The following is a 15197-nucleotide window of genomic DNA, read 5'->3' on the forward strand; positions in this document are numbered from 1 at the left end:
AAAGAATGATTTCTTATGAGGAACCGAAAAACCAACTAACCATAAATAATTTGATAAATCTAACTCCATTAAGACCTTCTGTTTATCAAAAGACACCATTAAGAGAGTGAAATTTGCCATGCATCTTATTGACAATTCTTATAAACCAATAAGAAAAAAATATATAATTCAACAGAAAAATTGACAAAAGACTTGAGCAGGCGAATGAGGAAGGCAAACATTCCCATTCATATTCTCTCTCTCTCTCCCTCTCTCTCTCTCTCTGCTTAAATGAGAGGTCAGGGTATTTCTTCCCAGCTTCTTCCTGCTTTAGCACCTGTGTCTGGCTATAGCTGCAGCCTAAGTACAACTCTCACCAATTAGCCCCTCCTCCCGGGTTCCTGCTCTCACTGGGCTCTAATAACAGTGTTCCTTTCTCTTGTCTCAATAGGCCCTGGAAAGGAGTTGGGGTTGGTAGTAGCTTCTCCCCATTGCTGGTCCCTGGATGCCCTACCACAAACTCTGGGAGCAGTCCCTGCATTAAAGCCTTTGCACTTTAACCATCTGGGATGACACAAAAAGGCACTGTGTGAAAAGTAAAATACACATTTTTTGTTTGTTTGTTTACAGAACTCCTTTGCTGAGGGTGAAAAGATTGACTAGGTGACCTGCTCCAAACCCAAGAAATATTTGCATTATAAAACAACTTGTCTTGCATGTATGTAGTTGACAATTTCTTGATGAAAAGGAATATGGCTGCTATAGACAGGAAGACCTATTCTCCTAGGCCCTCATGCCCCAAGGGTCTTATGATTTCTCAAATGGTATCAGTTGTGTTTTATGATTTATTTATTCATTTACTCCATTAATTTTGATTGAGTGCTGCTCTGTGCCAAGAAATGGGGATACATTGTTGAACAAGAAGAAGTCCTTGTGTTCAAAGAGACTACAGTAGACATGGGAAGATATGCAAGCCTATTATAAAGAAATATGGTAAATGCAAAGGGGGATGAAAGTAGAGTGTGCCATTGAGCACCCAGGAGGGTTATTCAACCCAACCTTATACTATCAGGGATTGTTTCCCAAAGGAAATAATATTTAATCTGAGACCTGAAGATTAAATACTAGTTAATTATGTAAAGGAGGATGGATAAGGGGGAGGGACTGACTGGGTTTTAATTTTAAGGTAATCTAGGCAGAGAGAAAAACCATGTGGGCAACGACCAGTAGGGGATAAAAAGCATTTGGGAAATTGAAAGCATATTTCATGGGTTGATTGTAGGAGGAGACAGTGAGATGAGGCAGAAGAAGAAAAACAGGGATCAGATCGCATAAAGCCTTGTAAGTAAGATTAAGGATATGGGTGAGAGGTCACTGAAGAGCCATTCAATCCTTTTAAGAAGATGATGTGCACCATAATCATATTTGCATTTTGGAAAGATTACCTTGTCTGCGTGGTGAGAACGAACTGGAGGTGGATGAGAGCAGAGGCGGTTCTCTTAGGAGGTTGTTGCAGGAACCCAGGCCAGAGATGATGAATTGGACTTGAGACTGGGGCTGGAGAACAGTGGCCGTAGCAGAGAAGACGCTGACGCAGGCAACCTGGACTCATTAGACAATCGCTGTCACTGTAGGCCGGCCCTGGAAAATGCAAATTGTTGTCTCCTTATTCGATCTCAGTTAGACTGTGAACTCCCTGGGGAAGCAGACTTATTTTGTATTCGTCCTTGTGCCTCTAGTGCCACGATGGTGCTCAGGGAATGAATGTTCTTTTTTTATTTTATTTTATTTTATTATTTTTTTCTTAGAACAACTATGACATGTAAAGATTGCTCTTGATAAGTGTGTCTCAGTGACATGGTGTTCTTGATACAGTGGTTACCTTCATGTCTTTTCAGACCCACCTTTATTAGGAAAGTTCAGTAACGATTGTGAAGTCAATGTCCAGAGCCATTTTCGCATGCACATTAGGGTGTGGATATTTTAACCAGTTCACAGTGCATATTAAAAATGCCCATGCTGTTTGTTTCCTGACTCAGTTCTCTTCTGCCATCTGCTGGGATAAGGCTTTCATAGCTACCAAAGCAAGCTAACCAATGAAGACAAGCCTAAAAGCTTTGCGGGAGCCGCAGTGGACAGATAATACCCTGGATAAGTTTACAGCTTAGTTGGAGAAACAAGTGTTACATCCATTTGCGGCTAATCTTCAGTATTTTCCAAAGGACAAAATATCCTTTTCCACTTTTTTTTCCATGCAGACTATCTTAAATATCTGTATTTTCTTTTGAGTTTTTGCAACAACTGTGTGATAGCCGTTATTATACCTTTTTTTGAATGAGGAAAGAGAAACAGAGATTTAAATAAAAAGCCAACTCTAAGCCATAAATAAATGGCACAACTAGAACTGAAGTCTCTTTGACTTCACACTTTTTAGTTCTACACTTTTCTCATAAAACAAAACGAGAGAGGTCCCAGAGGATGAGATGAGCTGCTTATCTGTAGCATGGGCAGGGTGGGGCCCAGCGCTGAGACCAAGTTCTTATGAGAGAGAAATGGATTCTTCTAGAATGCCACTGTCAGTAGCTGAGAAGTAGCAGATGGATAGGTCACATCAATTTAATGTAACAACTGTACTTTATGAAACTCTATCTTAACTAGTGAGGATAACTTAAACCAAGTTGGGCATTGTGCCCAGGAAATAAGCGTGACACTTAACAACGAGAAGACTACTGTCTGTTGATACACTTTGCTATCAATTTTTACCAGACACAATGAGAAATTGGAAGTGACAATGGGTATTTTGTAAGATTTGGGCTGGAGATGGTGATGCTGGAAACTGGAATTCTCATGTGGTAGGAAAGCTTCCCTTGGGTCTGTGGAATCTCTTAGATCTTTCCTGACCCTCCACACCTCCATGGGCAAATATAATCAGCAACTCCTCCCTTCCCTGCTAAGGGCATTGGTTCCTTTTATTTTCCGTATATTCTCAGGAATCATGACAATAACAGGGATTTTGAGTAGACAGTTTTAAGTTTGAACAGCCACTTTACCACATTTTGGCAAGTGGAACTTGGGCAATTCCTTAACTTTTCTGACCTTCAGTTTCCTCAAATAAGGAAGCGAAGTGCATGCCTTTTGGGTTTTGCTGTGAAGAGTAAATGAGCAAAGCATGTGCAAAGGACCTCATACGCCTGAGCCACAGAGGGTACATAACAAAAGGCAGCCGCCGTTATTATTATTATTTATCAGCTTATTTTTATGTTTTTAAAAATTTTTAATTTTTTTCTTCCATTATTCACCTAGAAGCAATATTCATCAGCTTTAGGTACATATTCATTTTAATATTTAACTTAACTCACTTCATTCTCCCATACTATTTACAGTGAGAATGTATGTTTGTCTTTTTCTGCTGCCCTCTCTTCTGTGATAATGTCCCTCCTCCCTCAGGGACACATCTTAATTCCTGGATACTATCACCTCCCCAGGAGAAAACTGGAAAGTCCCGGTTTTGGCTGTTGTTGCTGGTCCTGCCACACAGTGTCACTGTTGAAACAGGCAGTCTTGCCACTGGGTGCCATCCTTCCAGTCCAAGGCCCAGAGAGAGATCTTGTGGAAGCAGGTAGGCATCTCCATAGAACAGAGAGGTCTGACAGCAGACTGTATTGCCTGTCAGTCTCCTGGAGGGATCACTTCCATTTCAGCATTTCCTGTGATGGACATGAAGCTGCAAGGTTATCGTGTGTGCAGGAGGGATCTTTACCATGTCTGAGGCGCAGTCTTGCCCCGTTGGTTAATTACTGTGGTGTTTGACACATCCAGAAGCTCCATGACAGATGGCTTCTTTGCATGTGGACTGCTACCAGAATACTCAAGTCATCAGCATTCTTTTCCCTGGCAGCATTAACTTATAGATTCCTGCCACAATGAGGCCGTGGTAGGAGAGCCAGCTCTGCAGATAGCTTGGAAAACACAAATTCAAAGATGTTGGCTTTTGAAGACAGTTGGCCCTTGGATCTTGCATCTGTGAACTTGAGAACTGCAACTATGTACACTTCTTCATGGAAGGGAAGAATTCAGAAAACGCACACCTCTCTGTGCCAGTGACTTTACTGCCCTCGTGGCTCAAAAGCCTTAGGTCCAAGGGGGATTAAAAGCAAATTCAAATTGGAATTGTATCTTGCAGTTGAAGATGCAGGCATCCTATGCCTCAGCCATTCCCTCGGTATCATCGGTAAGGATTTATTTTCCCATCAGCAACCTCAGACAACCAAATAGTGCAAACAACTGCATGTATGAATGACTCCCAGTGGTTTCACTTTTTGACAAGATGATATCTGAAGAGCAGGAAAAAATTGACCCAGTTCTTATGAGAGAGAAATGGATTCTTCCAGAATGCCACTGTCAGTAGCTGAGCATGCACATTGGCAACAAGTTTCTAAATGATGGAGACCACCACGTGGCCTGCCCCTCAGACATTCTCGGAGCAAGCCTATTTGAGAGCCAGAATTTGAAAAGGTAAAAATACCTGTGCAAAGAAGAATCAATGAAGTTTTATATCATGTAGTTCTCACAGAATACATGACAAGGAATCATCAATTTATAGTAATATTTTAACCAATTTTTTTTATTAATGGAAGTATTGACTCAAGGAGAATGGAAACATTGTAGAATTTGTCTGTTGTAGGAAAAGTGGAGAGTTATAGGGCATATTTTGCTTAACAGACTGGCTATTTGAGTAACATGATAGGAGCATTGGGGCTCACAGTAGTAGCATATGTAGTAAGTTTTATATGGTCACCTATCTGTTACCTCACCTCTTCATAATATGGTGGAAATATAAATGTATGTAAAATAAAATAGGCCTTTGAGCAACAGAAATATGTCAGAGACATTATGGGCTAAAGCCCATTTGAAGTACTGAGATTTCATCATAGAATTACTCCGAGTTTACTTAATTTTTTTTGGTCTAATAAGCCTGGCTAGTTGTTTCCTTTTTTTGTTGTTTGTTTTTTTGTGGGGGGAGAGGGTCTCACTTTGTTGCACAGGCTAGAGTGCAGTGGCATCATCGTAGTTCACTGCAACTTCAAACTCCTGGGCTGAAGCGATGCCTCCTGCCTCAGCCTCCTGAGTAGCTGGGACTATAGGTATGCACACCACACCCAGCTAATTTTTTCTACTTTTAGTAGAAACAGAGTCACACTCTTGCTCAGGCTGGTCTCAAACTCCTGACTTCAAGCGATCCTCCTGCCTCAGCCTCCCAGAGTGCTAGGAATACAGGCGTAAGCCACTGCGCCTGGCCACTGTTTCCTTCTTTAAGCAGCACTATAAGAAGTGACAAATTAGAAATGTGTGTATATGTGTGTATGTTCACCTAGAACAGTTGTTCTTAACTGGAGGTGATTTCACCCCTCCCCCATGGGGGACATTTGGCAATGTCTGGAGACTCTTCAATAGGCATGACTGGGGAGGACGGGTGAGTTGCTACTGCCATCTACAAGGCAGAGGCCAGGGATGCTGATCAATATCCTATAATGCACAGAAATCCTCCTTCACCCCCCAAAGCAAAGAAGTATCCAGCCCGAAGGTCAATAGCGCTGCTCTAGAAGCAGGCATAAGGACATCAGCAAAATATGTGTAGTAGCTTACAACCTAACAGTGAGGTAGGAGGCAGGAAAATGAGAAAAACAGACACATGAATTTTTAAAAATTGAATTTACAAAAGCATGGCAGTGTAGCACCGTTTAGCATGGAGGCAAAGAATTCCATGCATGTCAATAACCCCTGAGGTTCTTGCCATATCAGGGCGCTGAGTAGTAATGGCTGCTCAAATAATGTTAATATATTCAGTTTCATAAAATAGGTGGGAGATTTTTATTATCTGCAGCTAAGCAGGGACGGCAGATGGCAGAAACTGAGATCCGTGATAAGCAGATACCTCTGAACTCTGCCTGGAGCTAGGAGATTGCCTTCCAGTGTATGAGAGGCAGAGTTTATGTGAGAAAGTACATGCATTTCAGAGTCCCAGAGACCTATGTCCAATCCCAGCTCTGTCACTCTGGGACTTTGGGTAAGTTTTAAATCTTCTGAGTCTCTATAGGGGGTTATAAATTAAATGTCTACTGTGCTGAGCACTATGAACATTAAATAAAAATATTTATAAAGTGCCCAGTGCATAGAAGGCACTTAATAAATGATGACTCTTATTACTACAGTAAATTATTAATAAATAATTTTTAATAATAGTAAAAATACTATCCATTTATATTTATATTATGTAATAAATAGTAAGTGATGAATAAATGATAGTTTTTACTGATAATCTGATGTTTTGAGATCTAGACACTCTGATATCTTGCCATTTGGCAAATAAATGATCATTGGCATGCCCGTGATGGCCTGAGCTCGGGTGGCAGCTCCCTCGCCCATTCACAGACAGCCGTGACAAGTCTCTGGAGGCGAATAGAGGAGGGAGGGTGTCTCTCATCCAGACAGGCCTCAGGGACTCGAAGAGGACAAAAAAGAAAAGCCTAGAAGTAAATTAACCTGATGTCGAGCAACCAAACACATTACTATGTTGTTGAACTTCCTTAACCCCACAGCATGTCAGTGCTGCGGAAAGACAGTCTTGCCTCTTCCGGCTCCTGCTGGCTGAGAAAGCAAAGGAGCCCATAGGATTTGCACATTGTACTAAATCACTTCGAGCAGAAACAATCCCCATTAGTGAAGCAATCGTGCATCCAAGATATGTTTAAGGGCACCGACGACTACCTCTCCTTTAACTGCCAGGCCTTGTACTGCTCCATCTGCAGACGGAACTGGGTGAATATCCCAGCTCTGTTGCTTATTAACTATGTGGCCTTGTTACCTGGGTTAAACAACTCGTGACTTATAGAGACGCAAGTTACTTCGTCTCTCTAAGCCTCAGTTTCCTTGCCTGTAAAATGGGGATAGTAATAATTTCTATTTCTCAGTGTTATGGTTTAATATATATCAAACATATTATTAGACAAAAACTAAATGCATGTATTCAGTAAATATTATTGGATACAATAATGTCTGTGAAGCACTTAGCTGAGGGTTGGCATAGAACAAAAACTCCATGAAGGTTAACTGCTCTTTTTATTATATCATTAAATATTATTATCACTCTTGGGATGGTTTTGGATGAAGATCTTACTGAATATCACCCTAATAATCTTGGTCTGAAGTGACAAAGCTCTTTAGAATAGTTGATCTGTTGGACTTACTGTAATTTTACATTAACTCTTAGAATTTGAATAAGTAAATTTGGTTTTCAATAAGGAATGAGCAAGGTTTTTGTTTGTGTGTTTTTTTCAGAATTGAGATCTCCCTGTGTCGTCCAGACTGGATTTGAACTCCTGGGTTCAAGTGATCCTCCTGCGTCAGCCTCCCAAGTAGCTGGAACTACAGGTGTGTACCACTGTACCCAAAGTTTCTCTTTTTTTTATTTAAAAAGTTCAAACTATCATTTTTGTTACAGTTACTGTATGGAAAGTGAACATTATCAGTAAGAGGAGACTGCTGCTGAAATGATAAGCACATCATGTCAACAAAGTTTTATGTTGGTGAAAAGAACATATGTTTGTATAACCCAAGAGTTAGTTCAAATGTTTTAGTTTATGGGTTTTTTTTTCTGTATTACTGTCTGTTTTAGATAATGATAAACAGCGTGGAGCTTGAATCTGATACAAGCTGTGGGGACCTCCCTGTTCTGCTCCTGTAATGTGGTTTTTGAGGAGGTTTGTGTATATATAAAAGGTGAGATTTGTCTCAATTGGTACAGACTTTCACATTTTTGCTGTCTGAGCTGATAAAGATGAAAGAGCAGGGAAAGCAGAGTTGTAGGTAGTAATAATTCCAAGTGTTGGTTTGCATTGGGGCTTAGACCTGGGACCATCTCCTCTCTTTTTTTTTTTTTTTTGACAGAGTCTCACTCTGTTTCCTGGGCTAGAGTGCAGTGGTGTGATCACAGCTCACAGCAACCTCAAACTCCTGGGCTCAAACAATCTTCCTGCCTCCGCCCCCCAAATAGCTGGGACTATAGGCACACGCCACCACGCCCAGCTAATTTTTTTCTATTTTTTGTAGAGATGGGTCTTGCTCTTGCTCAGGCTGGTCTCAAACTCCTGGCCTCCCAGAGTGCTAGGATTACAGGTATGAGCTGCCATAGCAGGCCAATCTTCTCTTTGAAAGCCAACTTCCTAAGTGATCTCATCCTGGCTGCTGGTTTTGAATACCAGGAACGTGCTAATGGCTGTAAGATGTGTATCAGCAGCCCAGGTCTCATCCTGTGACCAGTCTCACCCACCTGCTGTCTACTTGACATCTCCACATGGCTGGCTAAGAGGTAATCCAAATATCACACATCCCAAACCACACTCCTGATTCCAGCCTCCAAACTGCACCAAACCTGCCGTCCTCCAGCTCAGTAACCCGCCCCAACATATTATACCATTGTACAATATAATATGGAATTGTCTGGTCTTTGTCTCCAGTTCCTGGGAGGGAGTCTTCAAACCCTTGGAATCCCCGCAGTGATACGAGGGTCTTTGTTATTCATGGTGGTCCTTCTGAGCACACCTGAGTTTATGCTGATGAAACGACTCAGGACAGAGGCTGGCCTTGACAGAAAGACCAACTTTGTGATTAGGGAGGGTTGGGGCTTTGAGCTAGGTGCTATCAGCCCAACCTCCAGGGAGTGGAGGGAGCTGGAAGTCAAGTTCAGTTATGCGGTGGATGATGATTCAGGCAATCATCCTACATAGTGAAATCCCAGTAACAACTCCAGAAACCAGGGCTTGGGTCAGCTTCCCTGGTTGGTGGCACACATGGATGTGCCGGGAGGGTGATGCATCCTGGGGACACAGAAGCTTCATGTTGGAGACACGTCCAGACCTCACCCTGCGCATCTCTTCATTTGGCTGGTCCTGACTTACGTCCTTTATAATAAACTGTAATCATATAGTATGGTGTTTTCCTGAGTTGTTCTAGCAAACTTTCCAGACTGCAGGGTAGAGAGGACCCTCAAATTTGTAGCCAGCTGGTGAGAAGTGCAGGTGGCCTGGGGGCCCTGGGGCTTGCAGCTGGTGTCTGAAGTGAAGGAGTATGGAGGACTGTGCCCCCAACCTGTAAAATTTGACCTGACTCCACATAGTGTCAGAATTGCTTTGCAATTCTGTGAAGGCTTCAAAGGGAGGCACCACCCTATATTTCCCCCTTCGCCTCACCCACCACATGCAATCTACCAGATTCTTGCGGTTTCTATCTGCAAAATGTAGTCCAAGCCCATCGCCGCCTCCCCGCCTCTGCTGCCACTGCCCCAGCCCATCATCTCTCACCTGAACAACTGCAGCCGCCTCTTCACTGGTCCTTCCCTTCCCCTCTTGCCCCTGCTGTGCAGTTCTGATTCTCTATTCTGTAATCAGGGTGACTTTTTACAGGTGTAAATCATTAATGACTTGCCCCTGAAAACAGCTCGTATAGTTTTCCCTAACATCTAGAGCAAAATTGAAATTCCTTCCCAAGGCATACAGGATTCTGCACCGACCTGGGCCTGTTTATTTGTCCAACCTCAGTTCCTCTGACTCACTATGCATCAGTCACACTGGCTTGCAGTCTGATCCTCTAACACAGAGATAGTCAATCTCATTGCACAGTAAAATCACCTGGAGAACTTAAAAAACACCTGGCATGCGAGTGAGGCCTCGGCATCACTATTTTTAAAAAGCCCACTGGGCAGCCAACATTGACAACCAGAGCACTAATACAAGGAGCTCTTACAGCCTCTGAGTCTTTGTCCTTGCTATTCCCTCCATCTGGAATGCTGTTCCCAGCTCCTGAAGTTGTCAAGCCTCAGCTCAGATATCACCTCTTTAGAGTAGACTACTCTGACCTTCCTATTTAAAGTGCCTCCCCTTGCTTATTTTTTTTTCTGTCACTGTACTCACTTTATAATATGTATTTCAATCTGTACATATCTTGTTTATTCAGGTTTACTTGTGTCTGCCTTCCCCAGTAAAATGTAAGTACCCTGAGGACAGGGACCTTGCATGTTGCTGTTAAATCCTCAGTGCCTGGCATAATGCTTGGTGTATATAGATGCTCAGTAAATATTTTTAAAGTGTTTCTTAAAATAAATAATTGAATAAATGAATAACTAAAAAATCTGGGTGATTAGGTAACATTCAACATGGAAAAATAGTACTCAATGAATTTAATGATTTTTTGTCCTTCTGTATGTAATGTATCTATACCTTTCCATACATATATATATGTGTATAAAATACACACATACCTGGAAATGTATATCCATATACATAACATATGTGTATTATATATCCATCTTTTTGTGGAATGGATGGTTCTTTTATAAATATTTGCCTGACAGTATAAAAATGTGACGTACATGTGTTCCCTGAGCCCTAAATAGCAGGAAATATTGTGGTTTTGGCTGTCGAGTTAGTGATTGCTCAAGTTGAGTTTTAGGATCAAAGGCTTCATGGGACATTCTCCTTCATCTGACCAGTTCCTGGTCATATTTCAGGCCCCCGAGCTGGTGTTCCACCCTTGCCCCATGGAGGAGTACCTCTCCTCTGTGTCCTGTTGTGGCAGGCATTGCAGAGGATTTGATGTGCTTGTTTATCTGTCAGTATCCATCAGTGGACTGTGTGCTCTTAGGGACTCTGCCCTGTCTCTACTTCATCTAAGCACCCAGTGGAGTATCTGGCATATAGCTGGTGTTCAGCATGTGCATTTAATGCACTAGAGCACAGGACAGAAACAGGAGAGGTTTCAGAGACATTCAGTCAGGCTCAGACCCAAGCTGCTACTGTGACGATCCTGTCATCCTGGACAGACCCTGAGTCACCTCATTTGTAAAATAGGGAAAAGAGTATTTGCCTCCAGAATCCTGCGGAAGGCCAAATGAAGAATGTACTGGGAGATACTTTTATTTAAAGGCTATGTTAATTATATTGTAATTTTAATATAATTTATTTTATTGGCTTCCCTCATATTTTTTCAAAGCAGGAACAAAGCCTTGCCTTTTAGCCCATGGAGGCACATGAGGGGCCATGGCTGTGCCCACTCTCTGCACACCCCTCTGTGGCTCTTTCACTCGGTAGCATTTTCCAGAGTGCCTCGATCTGTAAGCAGGGCTCTGAGCTGGTGCAGATTCTGTGACGGCCAGTCTCCCCTCTGGGTCACAGAATGGGTCAGCATCTGTGACAAGTAACAGAAAACACATGCTGGGCCTTTAGGTTATTTTTCTTCCATGATCATTTAACTACAATGTGCAGAGGGGAGTTGTGAGTCTGAATCTTAAATCTGGGTAGCTAACAGTGGCTTCTTCAAGGCATAAATTTCAATCTGATTCTCAGGGTCATGGAACTTCCTGGGGAGGCATCATTGCTTGATTGATGAGGGTTTTGCCAAGGCTTTCTTTTTTTAATCTTTGAAATTCTTCGTTTGCTTGGGGGCTCTAAGCACAGGTAGTTTTACTTTCTTTTAGGAAAATGGACCTCTTTCAATGAAATAAATTGGTTTCTGAAAGCTCATTTTGAGGCACACACTGTTCCTCTTGCTTCCTTCCTGTGATCGCTACGCTGATGACGGAGCTGCGATAAGGTTGTTCCCCCACCTGCAAATCTGGACATAGGGAAATGATGTTGCATTCATAACATTTAATAGAAAAATTCATGCTGGATGGAGTTGACTATCTGTGGAATAAATCGTAAGATTATTTGTATGTAAATATTTGAGTAAAGAGTTGGAGGCTACCCGAAACTCCAATCAAGTGGAAAAAACGTGGACTCTGCAATTGGAGAGAATCCATTTATAGTCTTGGCTCCACCATCTAGTACTTGTGTAATCTTGGGCTAATTGCTTAATTTCTCTCAGTCTTAGTGCCACAGTTTGGATGCTTGTCCCCCAAACCTCAGGTTGAAATTTGATCCCACTGTTGAAGGTGGGGCCTGATGGGAGGTGTTTGGGTCATGGGGGTGGATTCCCCACAAGTAGATAATGCTCTCCTTGAGGGGGTAGTGGTGGGCGAGTTCTTGCTCTGTTAGTTCCTTGAAGAGCTGCTTGTTAAAAGTCCCTGGCACCTCCTCTCTCTCTCTTGCTCCCTCTCCCACCATGTGGTCTCTGCACACGCCAGCACCCCCTTTACCTTCTGCAACGAGGGGAAGTGACCTGTGCCTCCCCTCACCAGATGCTCAATCTTGAACCTTTCAGCCAATCGAACCATGAGCTAAATAAACCTCTTTTCATTATAAATTACCCAGCCTCAGATATTCCTTTATAGCCACACTGAATGGACTAAGACATTTAGTTTCCTTATTTGTAGATTATGGTTTGCAATGTATACAGTAGAGAATTTATTGTAACAATTAAATAAGGTATTGTATCCAAAGCACCTTGGACAGTACTAGTGCATCACAGGTATTGAATAAAAGGTTATTATCAATATCATCTTATTTATCATTAAGGTTATTAGGGCACAGTTTCAAGGAGGTGGGACTACTAGATGTGACAGCAATTTTGAAAAGGAATTGTCAACATTGATGGGAGCACTTGCCGTATGTCAGGCACTGGACTGAATGCTGTTCTACATGTATTAGCTCAACAACACCGTGAGGTAGGTACTGTTATAAAGTCCCACAGCTAACAGTGGTGGGATGCCAAGTCCGGGGATCTGTCCTCAGAGCTTGTGCCCTGATCCACTGACTGTCAGCCTCCTTGCAAAGCATAAATCCAATCAACTCTTGGCTCATTGTATTATGAAAGACTGATGAGGGGAAGGGAAATGGTGAACTTAGAGAGTAAGGCAGTAGGAAGTGATTCATGCTGAGGAAGGTATGGAAACACAGCTGAAAGCCACTTTTTACCATCAAACATTTTCATTTAGGCTTAGTGTTTTATCAGAAACACACATAGAATTTTTCATTCTTCTCCATAGATGGTATTGTCTATAATGTATAACACAGTGTATCATTATAATGCAAATATGTATGTGCATATAATATTTTAAATATTTTATTTACAATTGCCCACATTCAATGCTCTAGGAAGATACACTGTTCATAGACCTTGGGTAACCCTATTTCCTTCTCTCTTTATTTCTTTGTCATATGCTTACTGCAGGTGTACTCTCTGCCAGACATTGTACTGCAGGGGTGACCTCAGGGTTACTCAAGTTTGAGAAGCACAGGCTTAGAGCATAGGTAAATCACAGGACTCCTTCAGTCTGAATGCGAGGAGGGTCTACCTTCTCCAGTATATTTGACTTTCGTAGCTTCTGTAGAAGCTGTACTCCAATTGTGATGCCATTAAACATCTGCACATACAGTTAAGCATCTTTGTCTTTATTTTATACATACCAAGCAAGTAACCATCTGTGGGCTTTTGTTCTGATCCATGCATTCCGCAAGCATGAGTCTTTTGGTCAGTGTGGTAGTAATGTTACTTATTAAAAATTAATAAACTGACATTCTGAGTTACTTGCCAGTCTCTGAAAATTGTGCTTATGTGAGATCACTCCTGAGAAATTGTGACATTCTTTCTGACTCTTGATATACAAATTACCTGCCTGAGGAAAAAAAAATCCTTGGTGAGTTTACCAAAACAATTTCACCATTTGAATTCTCCTGATGCCTAATTGGTAAGCATAAATTTTCTTTGAAAATACAATATAATAACATTTCCAGACAAGTCACAATGTCCACTTTGGGTACAGAAAAACAAAGAACCAATATTCTTTTTAGATTGAAAAATATTAGCAATAATGGATCTGTTCTCACAAGACTTAAAGAACATTAGACATTGAAACCCTAGAGTTGTTAGTAATAAATAATAAATGGGAAGGAGGTTTGAGGCAGATGTTGGTCAAAGGATACAAGATTTCAGCTGAGAAACACTCTCCCTCTAATCATACTCCAAGCTAGGCACTGGGGGAAAAAGATGCAAAAACATACTATCCCTGATATTAGGGATTTGTAATCTAACTGGGAGATGAACATATGCACAAATTGGCAAAATGATAAGGCAGTTTGTGAGTTGTAATTATACAAAAGAAATTTGTATTTACCTATGATTGCTCAACAAATTAAGCAGCACAATGAAAGGCAGAACAAGATTTCTTGACTGTGGCACTGTACCAATGGTCTTTTAAAATTTTAGTGTTTGGCATGAAAAAATTTAAGCATATACAAAAAAGAAGAGGATAGTATGATGAACTACCATTTATTTATTACACAACTTCAACAATTTTTTTTTCTTTTTTTGAGACAGAGTCTTGCTCTGTCACCCAGGCTGGAGGGCACTGGCATGCCAGGAGCTCACTGCAACCCCAAACTCCTGGTATCAAGTGATCCTCCTCCTTGGCCTCCCAGGGTGCTGGGATTACAGGTGTGAGCCCCATGCCCAGCCAACTTCAATAATTATTAAACCCATGGCCATTCTTATTTAATCTATGTTGCCAACTATTTCTTCCCACTCCACTCTCTGGATTATTTTAAAGCAAATCCAAGATTTATTATCTTATCCATAAATATTAACTGTATATATCTTGAAAAGTATATAATCTGCAATATCATTAAATTACATAAGGAGTTACTACTTTCTAATCTCAAATATTTGATCAATGTTCCAAATTTCCTCGATTGTCTTGAAAAGGTGTGCATGTGTGAGTGACAGTGTGTGTTTATACTTGGCTTGTTGAAATCAGGACACAAACAAGGTTCACATGTTGCATTTGATGGATTTATGTCTTAAGTGTCTTTTTAATCTATAGGTTCTCTTACCCTCTCTTCTTCTTTCTCTTGCCCCATTAATTGGAAAAGTATCTGTGATGTCAAATGCACTCCGACCTCTGAGTCTGCACCTGTTAAATGACGGCTTGGATCAGATCCTTTCTGCCTTGTGTTACCCATCCTGAAATCCTATGATATTTACATGTAGTCTGCATGTGTTATCCGACCAGTCCCATTCTAGCCTGGCTGGCCAATTCCAGTAAGCCCTGTACATCCAGACTTGACTGGGAATAGTATTCACTGAGCATTTACTCTGTTCAGTTACGCTCTGCAGATCAGGATAATGACTTATTTAATCTATATGTAATAAGTGTCATAGTTGACAAATAGAAGGGCATTTTTTTGGGAATTAAAAGAGAATTACATAAGCTTCTTGAGTAATCAGGT

The sequence above is a fragment of the Lemur catta genome, chromosome 9 (assembly GCF_020740605.2).
Source record: "Lemur catta isolate mLemCat1 chromosome 9, mLemCat1.pri, whole genome shotgun sequence".
Taxonomy (NCBI): domain Eukaryota; kingdom Metazoa; phylum Chordata; class Mammalia; order Primates; family Lemuridae; genus Lemur; species Lemur catta.